The 18328-nt window shown below is 44.8% G+C and overlaps 1 protein-coding gene across 2 annotated transcripts in view; it reads left to right on the top strand.

The window, feature by feature from the left end:
- Positions 1 to 696: 696 nt before the first annotated feature.
- nrip1b (nuclear receptor interacting protein 1b) overlaps positions 697 to 18328 on the top strand; it is a 36179-nt gene continuing 18547 nt past the window's right edge. Inside the window, exons 1-2 of one of the 2 annotated variants that reach the window (XM_071534644.1) lie at positions 697 to 846; positions 6211 to 6293. The gene's annotated coding sequence lies outside the window, so the exon portion shown is untranslated. The remainder of the gene's footprint in view (positions 847 to 6210; positions 6294 to 18328) is intronic. The other variant, XM_071534645.1, reaches the window with a different exon arrangement.

Here is an 18328-nt window from a genome sequence, read left to right on the forward strand (position 1 = left end):
AGCAAACTCTATTTCACATGTAAAAATGTGGGTAAACTGAGTTTAGTGGTTTACATTCACTATATCCCTGTATATGACACTCAATTTCATGTTACAAAAACTATTACTATTATGTCTCGAACTTTTGTTGGTCTTGATAGTGAAGTTTTTTATTTATGTTTTTGTTTTCTAAAACAAAAACATAAATAAAAAACTTCAAAAAACTTCAAATTAAGTTATACTACGACTGCTACTACTGCTATTACTACTACTAATACTGCTAGGTCTACTGCTGCCAATACTGCTAATAATAATATAAAACAATAAAAACGACAATAACTGAAAATCCCCAAAAATGTATTTACAAAAATTAAAGTAACAAAATAATACTATATAATTTAAGAATAATTAATACATAAAATATATGAATCAATACAAATACAATACAAAAAAGAATAATATATGTGCATTGTTATTGTTATTATATTTTTTTTATTAGGCTATTATTATTACACATACAGTACATGCCACAGGAGCAGCAGCAGTGTGCAGCTTGTTCCTTTAAGGGTGGTGTCAGCCAGCAGAGGAGGAGGAGTGTAGCTCTCTGCTGACTTCTCCACAGCGAGGGGACTCCGAGAATAAACAATTCCCACAGACTGCACGCTACACACCACAGCTCGGTCACAGTCGCACAAAAACCCGAGGCATTTTGGAACTAAATTTTTATTTTTACAGGCAGTCTCACCGTTTTTTTTTATTTCCTGCCAAAACTGTCAAGACTGACGCGACCTTTTTCATTGGATTTGCCTCCTCCTGTCGAATAATAACGATGCGCCTCTCCGGCTGACTGTGGGGTGGACAACGCAGGTAGGGGATCTACGTGCTAGAGATAAATGCACTGTAATATCAGTAAAATTATAACCACCGGGGGTAAAAAAATGACACGGGTGTCTATATGGGATGGGGTGTCGAGGATTATACGAGATTATTGCGTGTTTTTTCGAAGATAGGAAGGGCTGTTTGTGTGTCGAAAGGCGAGCAGAGGCGCATATGGATATAGCGCTGAAAACGCTGCATAAAGAAGTGGGGAATAAATCAGCCTGTGTGCCGTGCCATAGCCTTCTATGTTAGCATACAAAGTCATTTAGTAATAAAACCCGCTGTCTTCATTTCCCTGGCTACCGTGTGGCCAGCAAATTAGGCCTAGACTATGACTATGTTTTTGCATAATTCGGTAAAATGAATGTAAATTATAGTTATTTTGTCCAAACACATAGACCGACCACGACTAGAACCTTCTCTTAGAATATATGTAACCAGCCTGCTAATTTTCTAACTGTATTTTTAGGCCACTGTACTGTCATACCTCTCTGACACTATGGAAACTGAATCGATAATGTCAGACCACGGGTTATGGCTATTTAACAACATGATTTTCCCTCTCAACATTACACACTGTAGGCCTGTCCATGTCAGAAGAGTTGTAATGTGGTAGCTTCAGTTAATGTAGTTCATCACATCGGTTCAATACAGTAGACACCCTTCTAATTTCCTATAAAGTAGCCCAGAGTAGTTTTAGCACCACCAATGGGAAACACTTCACAGTTGCACTGCTCTGTAAATTACTAGGCTAGTGCTGGTCCTTAAAAAAGTCTTGAAATGCTTAAATTTGAATTTATCGAAATTCAAGGCCTTGAATGCGGTTAAATGTTGAGTTCGGGTTGTAAATAGGGATTCAGAGGTAGTAAAAATATAGCTTTGTCCGCGGTGCATTAGCTACTTTTATGAGACATTTCTCCGGTTGCCCAGACGCATACTTCACTGTGTTGTTTTACTCTCCAAGCTAAATTTTTGGGGTGAAATAAGTCTTAAATTTGCCTTGCAGAAACCTGTAGGCCCCCTGTAGTGCCGTGTTGAGCTGGGTTGGTTTACATTGCAGCCTCATTCAGGATTCAGTGATAATAGCGCTAACCTCCTGACCATGTACAGTAAATACAATACAGGTCGTTAAAAATGTTGCATAGCACTGTCACTCTGTCTGTTGCTACAATAAGAAACATCATCAAAGCAAACTCTGGCCTTTTAATGAATTATGATCAGTCATGCTCTGGATTCAATGGTTTGTTAATGATCCTCATTCATGAACATTTTGTTTTGCCTTGTTCCTTACTTCATGTCCCAAAAAATCAAATAGTCTAATGCCATCATCCTATTTTACAGTGGCTGAACTCTTTAGTTTGGGAGGGATGTTGGTTCAGTTTGCAGACCAAAATGCAGTCGGTTGAAGTTGATCTCTCGCAACCTGTCACATCATTTTGCCATCCTCTGAGATCTGTTTTGATAGTTCAGAGTTCAAAGACTCGGAAGCTTTTCAGTGACTGCCAGAGAGGCTTTCTGAATGGCCATTGCGTAGGTGTCCAGTTATTCTGAGATGTCCTATTGCTTCATGCAACCATGGATCAGTACAGAGGCAAAAGGTCAGGGGCTGAAGTTTGTTACAGGGTTACTGGGAAGAGGGCAGAGCACATCTCGCACTGTTAGTTCAGGTGCACATAGTCCAGGTCACAAAATTTCTTGGCAACAACAAAACCCGTTTGGCTTTTGTCATGTGAAAAAAAAGGTGTGTTCAGTTAATGCACTACGTTTCACAGAACCTTAGTGGATTAGACATAGCAGACTGAAGTGATGTGGAGAAAAGTCAAACTTCTGTAAAGTCTGGTTCTAAATACCGTCTGTGTCTGGGGGTCTGCCTTTTAGCCTTTCTTTTGTTGAGCGTTTAAGCTGCTTAATTATTTGACCTGAACTTACACAAGATGTTCAAGGTAGTTCAGCTTGTCCTCTGTTGCCATAGATAACTAAAACCTCCACATTTATAGCCCAACTTTGAAGTTGCACTTGAAAAGTACTTTTGTATGAGTGGTCTGGCCAGCCTACTGTAACTCCATGGAACCTGTGTATTGGATGTAGCTTCGTTTGACTGAGCCATCTGCTATTGTCCAGGGAGCTGCTGTTGAGTGATGTGCAGTAGCCTGCAACAGAACCAGAGGACATTCAAATGGCCAAATGCAAATGATGTCGGGTCTGCTGAACAGTCACAAGACTGGACTCTGCACTCTGTCTACTCTCTTATCCACTAGCTGCATTTCATGACAGCAAATCTTATCTGCCCTCAAAACACCAAGCTGCTGTGCAAAAGTGGCATGCTTTCAGGTGTGTGTGTTTGTGCACATGCAGGTGTGTTTCTGTGCTTCTTGTGTTAAATAGTTAATGTATTTGGCTACAGTATAGAAGACATCATCAAAGTCATCAACCCTATTAAACGAATCTTGACATTGCATGAGTAATTTGAGAATCACACAGCTCGTTGCGGCCCGCAGTGGTTCCTTTCTCCTTTTGGTATTTTGATGTAATTGTGTATTTTTATACAGGATGATGCTGTAGATGTAGGAGTACTTGCCCTTGCACTTATCTCTGCTAACAGCCTCCCTGCCCCCTCCTACTACCATTGTGCCAACTATCAAACCCCACTGTTTGAATATCTGTCAGAATAGCAAAAGAGATGGAGGACAGACAAAACTGAGGGTGGCATCACTCTTTTTATGACTGCTGAGATACTCAGCAAAAAAACAAACTAATGTGCAATCTACCAAAACAGGTGTCATGCATTTACTGCAGAGTTTTTGATTTATTATAGACCTGGGAGCTGCCCAGCACTTGTGTTGTTGGCCACTGAACATTGTTCAAGGGCACTTTGACAGTAGATGTTGAGGAATAGAGGAGCATTTCTCATCTACTTTCATGCCCATACTTCCTGAGCCAGTCTGAGGACTCAAACCAGGGACCCTCTGGTCACAAGCTTGCTTCTCCAATCATTTAGGACCCATACTGTTTTTGTGGAGCATACACTAAGCCAAAGCATTATTATACATTCTCTTCTTTGCTTGTTTATTCAGTGGACACTCACTGCTGCTAATAATACTCACTACTGATAATATTATTTGGCAGAAAATTACACAGCAACATGAAAACTAGGCACCGTAAAATTCAAACAACTAGACTGAAATGATTTATTTTTGTTGTTGTGAAACTGACAAGATAAAAATTCACTAAGAACCTAGCCGACATTCTGTTTGATGAAGCTGTTTGAAATGATCAATTTTCAGTGTCTTTTACTATTAGGCAGATTTAAGCACAGCTTAGTATCCTGACTTTTCTCTCTGCCTGCTCCACACCTCTCGTCTCTCACTGGATTTCACACTCACAAGGAACACGCAAAGATTATAGTATTATACAAGCAAGTGTTTATATCAAGACGGGTCCAGATTGCATGAAAGGGGAATGGATGTAATGAAGACTAGACTAAAATGTCAAGTTTTGAAGGATTAAGAAGCCTAAACATAGACTAGTTGATGATGTGACTGAAATATAACCGATAACTGAAGCCAACGAAATGGAATTCAAAAAAGAATATTACCACTAAAATTGCCACTGGAGCTACACTATTCAAAGCCAATTCTGAATTAGTGAGGCAGATACAAAAAGGGGCATCTGAACACTCATGCTGCTTACTGAGTAGAAGGCATTTTGAGTCTACTCTTATTTATATTATATAGAATATTTAGAAGTTTATTGCCGCTAGCACCCCCAAAGAATGAAACCGCTTCGGAAAACAAGGCAAATGACTACTGATGTTGATGCTGCTTTACGGAATGAGATCATTGTGTTTGTAGTGTTGGTGTATTCCCACTGTGCGTTGTTTAAGTAGGTAGTGTTGAGTATGAGCTCTCAGTTATACCAACAGTGTTTCCTACATCTCACTACATTGACAATCGCCCTGGCTCTTATTGGTGCTTCCGTCATGAACAGAAGGCAACCAAAGTCAATGGGGCTCATTTTGATGACAAGGCAGGAACTGCTAAATGCGTCTTTACAGCCAGCGCTCCTGGATGCGGGCTGAGATGACGGAATGGATGGAAGAAAGATGGACGCCTCCTCCGCAACCCCTGAGAGCTATACTGGCCAGAGCTCATCTGTTGAATGACTCCCCCCGCCCCCGTCCTCCTCCTCCTCCTCCTCCTCCTCCTTCACCCTCACCTCCGACTCTCCTCTCCTCGCCTCAGCCTGACGCTTCACCTTGGCCTTGGTGCAATGACAGGCCCCTCAATTATCACCACCGATTGATCGTTGCTGATTGCAATTGCTGTGAATTATTTAGACTTCGCTGAAATCGCTCACAAAATGGGAGGGAAAGGGAGACGGGGGAGAGGGAGACTGAAGGAGAAAGATATTGCGGGTCAGATAAATTACACATGTCACCCACATGAAGCATCGGTGTGTTTCAAAAACAACAGCTGTGGAGCCTAACTGTGCCGATCAATGAAGCAGAGCAGGGAAAGAGCACAGAGCTACCTTGTTCTGTGGTACCGGCCTACCGGCACAACACTGAATCTCTACTCTCCCTCTCCTCTGATACGTTAAGTAAAGGCTGAGGAGATGTAGCGAGGAGCAGCAGACCTGGGTGACGTGAGAGGAACTGACTCCTTCCCTGGCTGGGCTGGTGTGGTCACAACAGAGGAGCGGAGTGGAACTGACTCCCTCCCTCCATCCCTCCCTCTCTCACTCCTGTAGCAGAGCTGCTGCCCCCGGGCTGTAGAGGTGCAGTAGGAAGGTTTCTCTACCATTGTGGTGAGTGTGCTGCCAGGATGCTGCAGTCAGACAAGGGGAAGGTCTCTGCTTTGCCACAAGCAGGGCAATGTCACTGGCGTGACAGAGTGGGCGGGCTGCAAAGAGAATGAGGACAGACGCTCATAGATAAGAGCCATACCCAGCCTGTATGTACATGTGGTAAATTGTCTGCCTTGATTTACAGGGGATTGGACTGCATAAAGATGGCTTAGAAAGAGTTGGCATTGTTGTTGGAATTGTACATAATTCAGAGTGCGATAATACCGTCCTTGATCATTGCAAACATGGATTCACATCAGCTTACGTCATGCCTCACTCAAACAAAACAGCTTAGTGGCGTCTGACAAGGCTACTGCACCTTGTGTAATAACTGCTATTTGCGTGTGCCCAATTGTATTATTCCATATGTCCCTAGTGTGCCCTAAGAAGCCTAAGGGTTGAAGGTTGGAACAACAGGTCGCAAAGTCCAATTAGAATGCCTGAAATGCAGCAGGATTTCTGGAGACTCAGGTCGGCTGTTATTCAACTGTGTCTTATTTTAACCAGGTTATGTGGCTGGAGTGCAGGGGGAGAAGCTGGGGCTAAGTGAAAATGCCACTCATTCCTGAAGAGTCCCTGGCCTCGTCAAGGTTAGTGGCTTGTCTTTGTAAGTTGAGGGATTGATGCATGAGCCTGTCTGGCGCTGAATTCAAAGTCCAAGGCTGTCACAGGCAGCGGCCCCCCCCCACCCACCCCCCCTCCCTTTGCAGCCTATCACAGGGCCCCGTCCTTCCCAACTTCTTAGCAGCCTGTCCTTTTGGGAACCTTGAGCAGCCCAGGCAAGGACACAGCGTCTGGTGCAGTAAGCCTGTGCAGAGGGGGAGGCTTTACGTAACGTTCTGCTTTAAACATGGGCGTATGACTTCCCTGACACCGAGCAGTGCAGTGCAGAGCTGCACGCCGTGCAGCACATGTCCCCTTGGCCCCCCTGGACAAGGAGGGGGCAGAGAGATCCCTGCAACTTAATTATATCTTTCTCTTTTAAAAGCTTTCGTTTGAAATTAAATTTTCCCAGGCAATTAACTAAAGAGGAGTTTTCAGAATTTATGAATGAATGATGGATATATTGCACAGGACGACGGGGTGGGGTGGGGGGGGGGGGGGGGGGGGCAGGGAGCGGGGGATGCATATGCAGTATATGCTGTGAGGTTGTGCCTCGGAGATTTATTTCCATCGCGAGAAGGGTCATGTTCGGGGAAATTTAAGCATCATAAAACTTTGTCCCTCAGAGTTGCCCTTGTGTGCCACCAGCCCAGCAGCACTGCAGAGTTCACAGTGCACCATTCAGTCAGCATTTGGGTTATTGTCAGTGTACCTGCATGACACTTACATTGGTCGGCCGAAATCTGAGTCATATGGCTTTGCAGGATAGGTGGGAAAAAAAACGCACAGGCCATGCAAGGGCTGGGGTTTCCCTAGTTGCTATTTTAGACACACATCTTATATAGTTTGGAAACAATTCGCTGAATGATGTTATATTCTGCACACCCCAAATCCTCTTCAGCTTGAACTGTAATTGTGTAACTTTTTGGCTTCTAGTGATGAGCTGAATCGTTGCTCGGCAACAAGGGACCTGTGCGGGTGGCCGTGTAGAGTAGGAGCTGTATGAGTTCAGAGAGATCTTCAACACATTAGCCTGGTTTCCACTACAGGAATGTCACCTAATTCCCCCGAAAACTGTAGATCTGATTGTTTTTGCACGTTGTTCCAAGCTTGGACGATGCGTCAGCTGGACTAGAGTTTCATATAAAGTCACAGTCCATTTGAAGCTGTCTTCTGAACATGTAGAGTTGGCTGTGCTTGGCGTTGCTGTAGAGCTATAGTTTGTGGCAACAACACAGCTTGTACTATCTCTGAGTTTGCAGATTCCCATGTAAATCTCCCACTGTATTTTAAATTTGTCAATGAATAGATAAATGAGTCGTTGCAATTTGAATCAATATGATATAACACATGGCCAAGTAAGTGCCAAATGAATACCCCCCCCCTCCCCCACACACACACTCCCAAGTAAGGGCTGAGGAAGTTTGGCATTACCCCCTCTTTTACTGAAAGTGGTCTCTTGAATTTCTGAAACATGCTGTCCTATTGTGAACCTCCAGCCCACTTGTGAATCCATTAGTGAGGTGGCGTTATTCAGTACATCCTTACCAGAGCTCGGTAAACAGACTGAAAGGCTGTGGGTCAGAGGCACAGCTTTCTCATAACTGTTATAAGGCACCCAGCGCTAGGGAGGCCATTTGAGAGGAGATGGAGAGCGCCGGGCGGATGACTTGAGGCGGCTATATGACCTATTACTTAGGGAAAATGGACTGGTGACCAGAAGATTGCTGGCTCATACTCTGCTCACCCTCTGCCCTTGAGCAAAGGCAATTAACCTGGATTCCTCCAGTAAATATCCAGCTGTAGAAATGGGAAGAGATGTGCAAGAGCGATAATCGTGTAAGTGACTTTGAATAAAAGTGTCCACTAAGCAGGAAGATTAATACAGTTAATAGAATCACAGCTTGTGTTTTCAAGTTATCAAGGACCCAGGACCGCTGAACATATAGAGGAGCACCTTGTTACCCCTCCTCCCTCTTATCTGTCTTTGTGCGCCCCCCCCCATCCTCACACACACACACACACACACACACACACACACACACACTCTTCTCTCTTTTCCTTTGGCATTAACACTAGAGCATGACCTTGACCTGATTGCTGAGGAGGCTTTTTAAGTAACTCTCCAGAAGGAGATCCAATCATGTGACACCCCTCACCCCACCTCACCCCCCTACCCTCTCTCCCATCCTTGTATGTCTAAGAGGGCAGGGGAAAGGGGGCGGGGACACTCGCCACAGGCAAGCACGCAGCTGGAGGGGCCGTCGTCCGATTGGGTAACCGCTGCAAGGTCAAGCGGGGTCGAGGTCGTGTCAGAGCGAGCTGCGTGGCTCGAATGATCCCTGCCCTTATCTGTATTTGGGAATGGCAGGCCACAAGTTCCACGCTGTTTCATTGTGGCGGCGAACTGAGCAGGTTTAGTCATCATCTCAACTCTCAATCACTGATACCAGCATATGTCAGGGAAAGGTCGGTTCATGGCCAGAGTGATTCATGTCCGGAGTGAGCTGGCTGCTTGGATTTGTGTTATTGCAGTTGCTTTCACTCACTCCCTACAGCTGCCCCACTGTTTAAACCACGCTGGCTCACTGGCTCACTTTAGAGCTCACTGGTGTCTCTGCTTCAGAGTATTTTTATGCTAGCATGTTAACATTTCTGCCCCCTGGATATGTTTACCATATGGCTGGGTGAATAAGGATCCCGGCCCCCTTTGTTAACACCACATTAGCACATCCCAGCCAAACTCCAGCATTTCTGCAAAGGAGGCAATCATTAGATTAAAGTGTCACTTCTCACTTTTCCATAATACTGTGCTCTCCCTTGTCTTTTCGGCACTTCCAGTGTAGTTGGAGATTAAGACAGGCAATGGGAGGCACTGTTTCCTCCATGTTATATTATGTTAGGTTACACAAGGCATGTGCTGTGATATAAAATGTCAGTGTGACTTTGTACTTCATTTCTGACATCATGACCAAGTGACACTAAAAAAGTTAATGTACTCAGTGAACTGGCCCAGTTGGATGACTGTTTGGGTTTTCGTAGTATATCATATACCGTGAATATAACCACTTCCTCATGTGCATATCTTTTCTGTGTCAGTCCTAAGAAAAGCCGCAGTAGCTGTTTATCTGTGGAGTGGTGACAGCAACTGTAATCTGTAATTTGTGCCTTTACAAAGGTTTGCAACATGAAAATACTAAAGAATTGAACACAGCAAAAGAAAAGTCGGTTTCCTGTTGAATTCAGTAAACTGCCCCATATTGTCGTCAGTGAAACTACTGCAAATTCTAAGCTTGAGATAACCATAAAAAACTTAGCTTGTGATTTTTGAAGCTATCCTACCCATTGATATGAGCGTAACATCTAACTTGAAAGGCATCCAGGCTGCATGTAGCGTTCCAGTCAAATAAATGGAGCAGTGAAGATTTCCAGTCTAGTTTTCACAGGGATGCGCTGTCTCCCCAGATGTCACAAAATACTCAAGTTCTGTGCTTCTCATCTCATTGCGCTGTTATTAAAAGCAGGCCAAGTCATACTTCCCCTGTAATTAAACTAACTGATCGACTGATCATTTGCCCGGAGGAATAAGGCATATAGAAGACTACTTCCATTATTGTAGGCTACAATTTGTCATGCATTTGTCCAACTCAGTGTAATCTTCCCACTTTTAGACTTTAGACTGACTTTACCTTTACAACCAAGTTCAAATTGACAAATAGAGATTTTTTAAAGATTGGTTTGGTTCATAACATAACATGCCAGACTTGGACACTTTTATCCAAAGTGCCTTTTAGCATGGCTGACCCCAGTGGGAATCAAACCCCAAAATGTGGCACTGTTAGTGCAGTGCTGTCCCCATTGAGCTGGACCTTATGCTGGCTTGATTATGCACAGAGCGTTTTCTCGTTAGACAGAACTGAAGTAAAGGTGATCACCTGCTAGGATTTGACATTTGGAAATCAGATATCAATTGCTACGCGCCTGGTTACACCCCTAGTTCACACATACAGAGGAGAGGAGCGCCATAGAGTAACCCATAGCTTGTATAATTTTGATTTTCATGTCCGTGCTCAGCCTTAGTCCATCAGAGGTGCTCCTGTTGTGTAACTGTATTTATGTCAAGGGAGAGCGCTAGCGGTAGCACAAGTGTTGCTAACTCGCGTCGCAAGTATTTTTAAGGGAAGCCTAGTTTGGGTTATAAAAAATAATGGAAGCTAAAGCAAAGCTTGTGTAACCTGTGTGATCTCTTTGTACACACACATTCGCACATACACACACCTAGGGTTAGCACAGAGGAGCTGTGTGCTTGTGTAACTGTGTTTACACGTCTGGGTCTGGCGCTGGCACAAGAGCCAGACGAATGTGGTTTATCCAGGGCCTCTTTCTCTCTAAGCCACCTGCCCTTCCATTCAGCGTTGACCTTGGTGCTTATGAGGAGGCAGGGCTTGACCTACATCCACCCCCTTAACAGGAACTAGAACCTCCACCAGCCCCCGCCAAATAAAGAGATCTGACACCCTATTCTACTTTTTCCAAACGGCCATTTTCTCTCTCTCTCTCTGTCTGTCTCTGTCTCTCTCTCTCTCTGTCTCTCTCTCTCTCTCTTTGGCCATGTTTGCTGTTCTTCACACATCTGAGCCCACGATGCAGCATAGCTCCATCTTTCTGAAGCGTGTCTGGCAGCAGAGGAAAGTGGAGCAGCGGGCTTCATGACTCGTCTCTGAGGCACCAACATGTCTGTGTGCACTAGGTCACCATTAGCACGCAGAGGCTTAGCACTCGGCTGGTGAGAGTTTAGCAGCGGGTCAACCCTCCTCTGGTTTTTAAAAGCAGAGTGTCAAGCAGTGGCTAATGCAAATCAGTACACACGCAACCACATGGAGTAGCTAGCATCTGGTGGGACTAATGTTCCTGTATGGGCACACTCAGTTTGACACTGGGGTTCTAACATAAGGCACACTAATGTACGGCGAACTCTGGACCCGGCCAGTATACCTGACAATCTATCTATGAGGGGGTTTGTGACACCAAATTTTTAACTTAACTGGGAATACAATTCTGAAGTTGAATTTAAGCAATAAGCCATGAGATGCTGTGGTTTATAGTCGGTTTAGAAGGGCTAAGATGTATTGGTAGACTTGAAACTAACCCCAGTGTGAAATCATTGTAAAGTACAGCGTCAAGTGGCTTATTGCTTTTATACAATGGTGATAACACACCATACCTAAGGTAGAATACAAATGTTCACCAAGTCTTATAATAATAATTGAATGTCACTCTTGCTCCTAACACTATAGCTCTTGGACAATAGCTAAACAAAGGTTGCTAAGCGACACGAAAGCGCCAGAGTGAATGATAATTTTCGGTTGGCATATTAATATTTAAATGAGCTATTATGCATTCAAAGGTGTGCGTTGATTGGGTATTTTTACAATGGCTTCGAACGGGCCTCCGCCGCTGATACAGATAGTTCTGTTATACATGGACGCAACTCTCAGCTGTCGCCAGAAGAACGTGCCAGTCCAGGAGAGCCATAGCTAATGTACGGAGGGATTACAGAAGCAATGCATGAGTGAGCGCAGCTTAATGAAGGAAGGGTTTGCATGAGAGCCCCGTGCGTGATCGGAGATATATCATGAGCTGTCCTAACCCACGCAGTGGCATTCACGGGGGCCAGTGTCATGCTACCGGGCATTAGGGCAGCTCCGGCTCAGCTAGCCCCGTGATGCCTCCCCCAGCCTAGAAACACTCATAATGTTTCTGACTGGATGACATGTCATACCTTCACGGGTGTTAAATGACTGCGAAAAGCAGCGTGTATGTCTGTGTTTAAATAGAGGGTCCCATTTAGCATTCTGAGTAACACATGAGGTAATGGCCACCTCGGAGGAGGAGAGGTAGACGTGGGTGGTGGGTGGGTGGGTGGGGGGCTGGTGAAGCCTGTAGATGGGTGTTCAACCTCGGGAGCAGTTGTTGTATTAAGGCGTGGGAGGATTTTTGCCGTACATACAGGCCAGCTGATAAGGGTCGCTTCTATTCCAAAGGCCACAGGAACGCAATGCCAAAATTCCGGGGCTCATCAGAGTAGTCTCTGAGTCTGTCTATTTTTTTTTTTTGTATTTCTTTTCTTCCTTTGTTTCCCTCTCTCTCTCTCTCCCTTTTACTGTCTCCCTCGATCATGCTCTGCAGAACTCCTTGCACGATCTTAGGGAGGAAGAAAAAAAAAGAAAGAAAAGTGGGTCAGGGCGACCTATTTTTTTTTTCCCACAGTTCACGGAGGCAGAGGGTGGCGGAGTTATCGTCAGTTAGACGAGGAGCAGGGCCTGATGGGGAGGCAGGGCCCTGTCGCGAGACGCAGCCACTCAGAACTGGGTCAGCAGCAGAGGCTACGTCTTGTAAACGGCTTGTCATACTGGGGAGAAAAGCTGCAAATGAACCATAGATTATACGCCCCAAGCTGAGCACTGAGGTCTCTCCTCGCTCCCCAGCCCCACACATCAAAAACACACACACACACATATAAGGCTTACAGTAGCGCAGGAGTCTCTGAAGCACTGCCACCTCCTATAAGTTCCTCTCTTCCCCTCTCAGTCTCCAGTAATAGCGTTTGATTACTGCAGTCAGACCTGACAAGCTCAAAGCCCAAGCCACACACGCTTTTAAGTAAAGGATCTTTTCACAGTTCTCTTTCTCTGACACACGGGTTGCTATTTTCTAAATATAGCCCACTTTCTCCCGGATTTGCTCCACTTTATTCAGGTCAGGTTATTTACTGTACCAAGTTCAACTGTGGTTTAGAAATGAGCAATGCAGATGCTTATTCAGCTGCGCTGAATTCTGTGCTGATTGCATATCATCTGTGCCAAAGCCAGATACACATGAACAGATAATTTGCTTGTATGACCTATTATAAGATATCAAGCACTAAAAAAAAATATGCGTCCCTTATGGGAGACTTGTTTTAACTTGGCATGATTACCTGCATATACTGTTATGCTGGTAAACTAATCTAATCTAAAAGTACATGCAAGGCAGCCCTAATCTCAGTGCAACGCTGGCTAAACTAGGAAGATCAGTGATGTTATGTGAAAAGGAGTAGCGGGTGACTTTGGCCCATGTTGATTCCTGGCATATTATGTTCCAGCCCCGGGGAAGAAATTATCCACAGTCACCATATATTTTTGATATTGATTTCACATGGCCCGCCGCCGTCGCTGGTCGTTTCATATCCTTTGTGTCTTCCAGTGTGTCTCAGACAGACAAAGCGGGATAAACACTGGGTTTGATCTGCTCCTCACAAATAATTGCTGTGGCTGTTCTAGTGAGCTTGGACCTCAGAAGTGAAAATCGGGGCTTACTCTCGTATTGGGGTCTGCTTATGGAGCAGTGCAATTTTCAGACAGTAGAGCTCACTCATATTTCACTATGTGGAACAAATCTGCCTGTAATGAATCTCGCAGGACACTGTGGTGCCTCCACACCCGAGTCTTTTTGGCTCGACTGGGGGCGTGTGTGTCTATAGTAGGCCTGTTAATATTTCAGCACACCCATCTCCCCGATATGAAAACAACTTTCTTTTTTTTTTTTGGATGGGACGGATTTCACAGCGAATAAAACACAGGGTTCATTAGCGGTTGTGTCACTCCTCTTCCCCTATATCAGTCCTGGCTAATGTTAATCAGATTGGTTTCGCTCTCTGTAAAAACAACCTTATTAGCCAAGGTGTCACACTAACAAACATAACATAATATCCCGAGGTGGGGCTAAACATGGCGGGGGATCGGATTAGCAGCGAGGCACTGGTTGGTACAGACACCGGGCTCTCCTCAGCGCCTCAGTGCCACAGCTCCATAGCCTCGCCGCTGTCGGGGCAGCAGACCTGTCTAATGTTATTCTTAGCCTCAGAACTTCACGTCTCTGCGCGAAAGCCCCTTAACGCTAATTGAGGAGACTGCTCTGAGGGGATAGTCTCTGAGGGGGCGTTTGCATGTCACCGTCCGTCTGGCTACGTTTATGCGCGCTTGTGTGTGTGTGTGTGTGTGAAGGTGAGACATGCTGAGCGGTAAACCAGTCAGAACCAGTACTCGGCCACTTCAGCCAGTGCTGTGTTTTGTTTTGTTTTTTATGAGAGGGAGCCACCACAGCGCCTTTAGCAGATGGTTTCCAGCAGGCCTGCGTATGACATGTGATAACATTACAGTTCTGAAAGGTCAGGCATGAAGAGAACCGGTAGGGGGGCTAGGCCTGTCACTGTTTCGCCCCCTTATATACTCCTCTGCACACACTATTGTGCCGTCTATGTGTGTTATGTAAAAAAAAAACACAGCTCATGTATTGAACACATCGCTTCTAACAGCGCGACTGCAAATATTTACTCTATTACTTGAACCTCGGTGGCCTGAATCGCAGTCAAAGGGAGGGTGCTGCAATATTTGCATGCTGATAAAAGCCATCTTTGTGCTTTTACAGTAGGCTGTGCTCCGTTCTCATGCGAGAGCAGAGTTTCGCAGCAGAGAGCCACACTTTGGACTATGGACCGCGGTGTTTACGTAGGTAAATCAGAGCTCTTCATCTGGACCCAGCAGGTCATCATCAACCTGTCAAAACACTGGCTCCAAGGCGCCGCCCCTCTCTAAGTCTCAGAGAGGCTCGATTGGCCGGTAAGCCGACGCTCATCCTTGGAACAGAGACTGGGATATTTGTTTTGAAGCTCCAGGTCACTGTGTGCCAATGGCTCAGAGCAGAGCGGGGAGGAAAAAACAGTCTGGAATTTCCTCATACGTAAACAACACCTCTGGAGTGGACGGCCATCTCATCACACAGGTGTATTCCAAAAACATCCCCCCCCCCCCCAGCCCCCGTCCTGAAATGGCATAGGGCTTGAGCGAGGAGGAGGAGGAGGAGGAGGAGGAGGAGGTGGTGGTTTAAAAATAAATCCGCACAGGCCGGTCAGACATTTTGAAATTCTGTCTCTATCTCAGTCTGATAGAGAGGTTAAAGATACAGCATCCTGATAAATCTCTTCCCACCAGGGGGAACAGATAAGGAGTGGCGTAGATTGAATAAAAGAGCTGGGGAGAAAGAGGGAGGATAGAGGGAGCGGGGGCGGGGGGGTGGTGGTGGTGGAGGGGTGGGGAGGTGGGGGTCTGAGATGTCTATCAGGCCGCGTGAAGGTTTTTTTTGTCTTGCAGATCCAGTTCAAGGGCGCCCGCAGGCGAGGCAGCTCTCGCTCTTGCCGTGCCAACGCTGCCGCTCAAGGTCATATGAGCCAGCCCTGTGACATTAAAGAGGAACAGGAAAGGGGAACGGGGAGGGGGGGTGGGGGGGTGGGCAGAAAACCATCAACCACAGACACGCACACACTCACTCACTCACACACACCACACAGAATTGAGTTGTAAGGGGAAAAAGTAACCTTTAACTCCTCGAATCTTTCCTGTGACTTTCTGCACTGGTGTCTGGGTCTACAGTGGATTTTGTGAGGGCAAGAGCTTTTTAAGGGCAGTAATGAGAGTGTCTTATTCTCTCTGCACAGAGCCAAGAGATGCTTGGTTAACTGCTTTGTAGTTGCCAGCCACACGCACACACAGCATTTGTGTGTGTGTGTGTGTCTGTGAGAGAGAGAGAGAGAGAGAGAAAGAAAGAAGGAAGAAAGAGAGAGAGAGAGAGAGAGAAGAGTCACAGTGTGATAAACCTCGGGGGAGGGAGGTAGAGAAGAGAAAAAAGGTCTTAAAGTTATTTAAAGGGACAGCGAACCAATGGCAGCCCCCTGCAAATGTTTTTCATCTGAGTGTTGAGGCTAAAGTGAATTTCACCTTTTTCGATAGACTGTAGCATCAATAATTGAACAAGTTTGCCAGCTGTCACAGAATGCATTTGAGAGTTAAATAGATATCAGCCTGCGTTATACTGCATGATCAGAACCTAGCTGTTGGCAAACATGGGACGCAGAGCAGCCTTTACTAGAGATATACTACATAGAGCAGACTATATACTATACTGTCGTAAACTAGATTGCATCAGCTGGTTCTTTCAGATTGATTGTTCTATGGCCAAAATATATATTGCAAGGGAACTACTGTGTGGCCTTGACCTTTGCACTCCTTGCTCTTTGTTGCATGTAATTTTGGTGCTCTCGGAATTTAAGATTATTCAACTGTTGTGCTCATTGTAAGTCACTCTGGTTAGGAGTGCCAGCTAAATGCCTAAAATGTGAATGTAAAATGTTTTGGTACAGTTACGTCTAATTTTTATGTAACTAACTAGCCTCAGTCTATAAAATCATCTTATCCTACTCACCCTGTTGGATTCTGAAGTGCTTGTGCTTCATAATGTAAAATCAGAGTATTTAGTCATGTGTCCATGCTAGATTTGTCCACTGCACTACATTGGATATGGACATGTAACAGCTATATCGTCATACAGTATACTGTGACACAAAAAAGATTACAAAACGCATTGTGGAGGTGGAAATGGTGGCATTATAACCACAATCAGATATGCGTAATTTAACCTGGAAAGCAACATTCACAAATTAATAAGCAGTTTTCAGTAGCAATTTTTGTGCTTTCCAAGTGATCTATGATTTCACAGTAAAATAAAGCTAATGAAAAGCCAATGAGGGATTAAAGTTAAAGTCAAACTTATTCTAATCTGGGATGTTTTGCATTGTGTAGTGGCTGGCATCATGATAAGAACAAAAGTGAACCCATTATCAAATATTACTCCACTGTATTGACAGCTGAGAATATAGTTACAGGATCCATGGGCTGAGTCGCTCCTCCACTTTTTGTTTACGTTGTAGTCATGTGTCCACTGGTCAATCAGGTGTCGGCTTGCAGTGCCCATTACACTATGGCCGCTCGGTGACAACACTGTCTTGGCCTCCGACAGCACACAGTTATACTTAACGGGGGAAATGCACTTGGGGCAGCAGGGTGGCGTGGCGAGTACGGACTCCGCCCGTCAACCAGAGAGGACCCCGTGGTTCCAGTCCCTGTTTTGGCAAGCATATGCTGTGCTGAAGTGTCCTTGAGTAAAACACTGAATCCCTACCCAGCTCCAGGGCTGCTGTTCTGTAGCTGACTCTGACCTCTGACCTCCCTGTGGAGGGGGAAAGTGAAAAGAGAATTTCCCTGTGTGGCTCAATAAAGTATCACATCATTATTAGTACCATATTACTTTATACCACTCATTTTCAGCTTTTTGGTCTAGTACAGCTTTGTCCCTATAACTAAACATTAACCGTTATCTCCCGTAGCCAGAAATGAGAAGAGTCTACTTTGCCTCCTAATCTTTGATTTTTACACCAATACACGGCTCCATAGACAATGAATTGTAAAAGAGGTACAAGGTGAGCCTAATGGTAACAAGGATGATTTTGGGGCGCAGATAAGAGTATATTTTCTGGAATGGAACTAATAGCCTTACTATCATCTAAATTTCCTTTAGATGTAAAAGTACAGGCAGACATTGTATGAGTCTACAAAGTCAGTCTCCCAGGCTGGTAATGGAGCTATTTCAGGCTATGCATCAATATGACATCACAGATTACAATCTTAAGACTTTGGGAGCACTTTAGGTACTTTCAGTGCTGAAAGAAAGGAGGAAGGACTGGGTGACAAAACACTGAGTCATTATAATAACAATCACAGTGATGGGTGGAGTTGTACAGTGATACACCCTAACTCAAAATCTCTAATATTCCTATAGGGACTTGTGCTGTGTCTGCGGTGCTCAATAGCAAGTTAACAGTGTACTTATCATACTTAATGGTATTTTTTTTATCGCCTGTGGTATCACAGTAATATTTCTATAATGTATAGAGTGATTGTGAAATTTATCATAGGATAGGATTACTATAGTTCTTTTTTATAAGGGTACAGTGATATAGTAGGAGGAGAGGAAAAGGTGCTATGGTTGTCACCTACCACTAATCCTAGGTTTACAAGAATTTTGTTAAAATAATTAAAGTAACTGGACACAGCTTATGTGCGAAAGTGAAAGTGTAACTCCAGCTTTC

This window comes from Centroberyx affinis, unplaced genomic scaffold (assembly GCF_046629955.1).
Source record: "Centroberyx affinis isolate AG114_WGS23_722 - 3 ecotype Tasmania unplaced genomic scaffold, CSIRO-AGI_Caff_v1 ptg002593l_1, whole genome shotgun sequence".
NCBI classification, from domain to species: Eukaryota; Metazoa; Chordata; class Actinopteri; order Beryciformes; family Berycidae; genus Centroberyx; species Centroberyx affinis.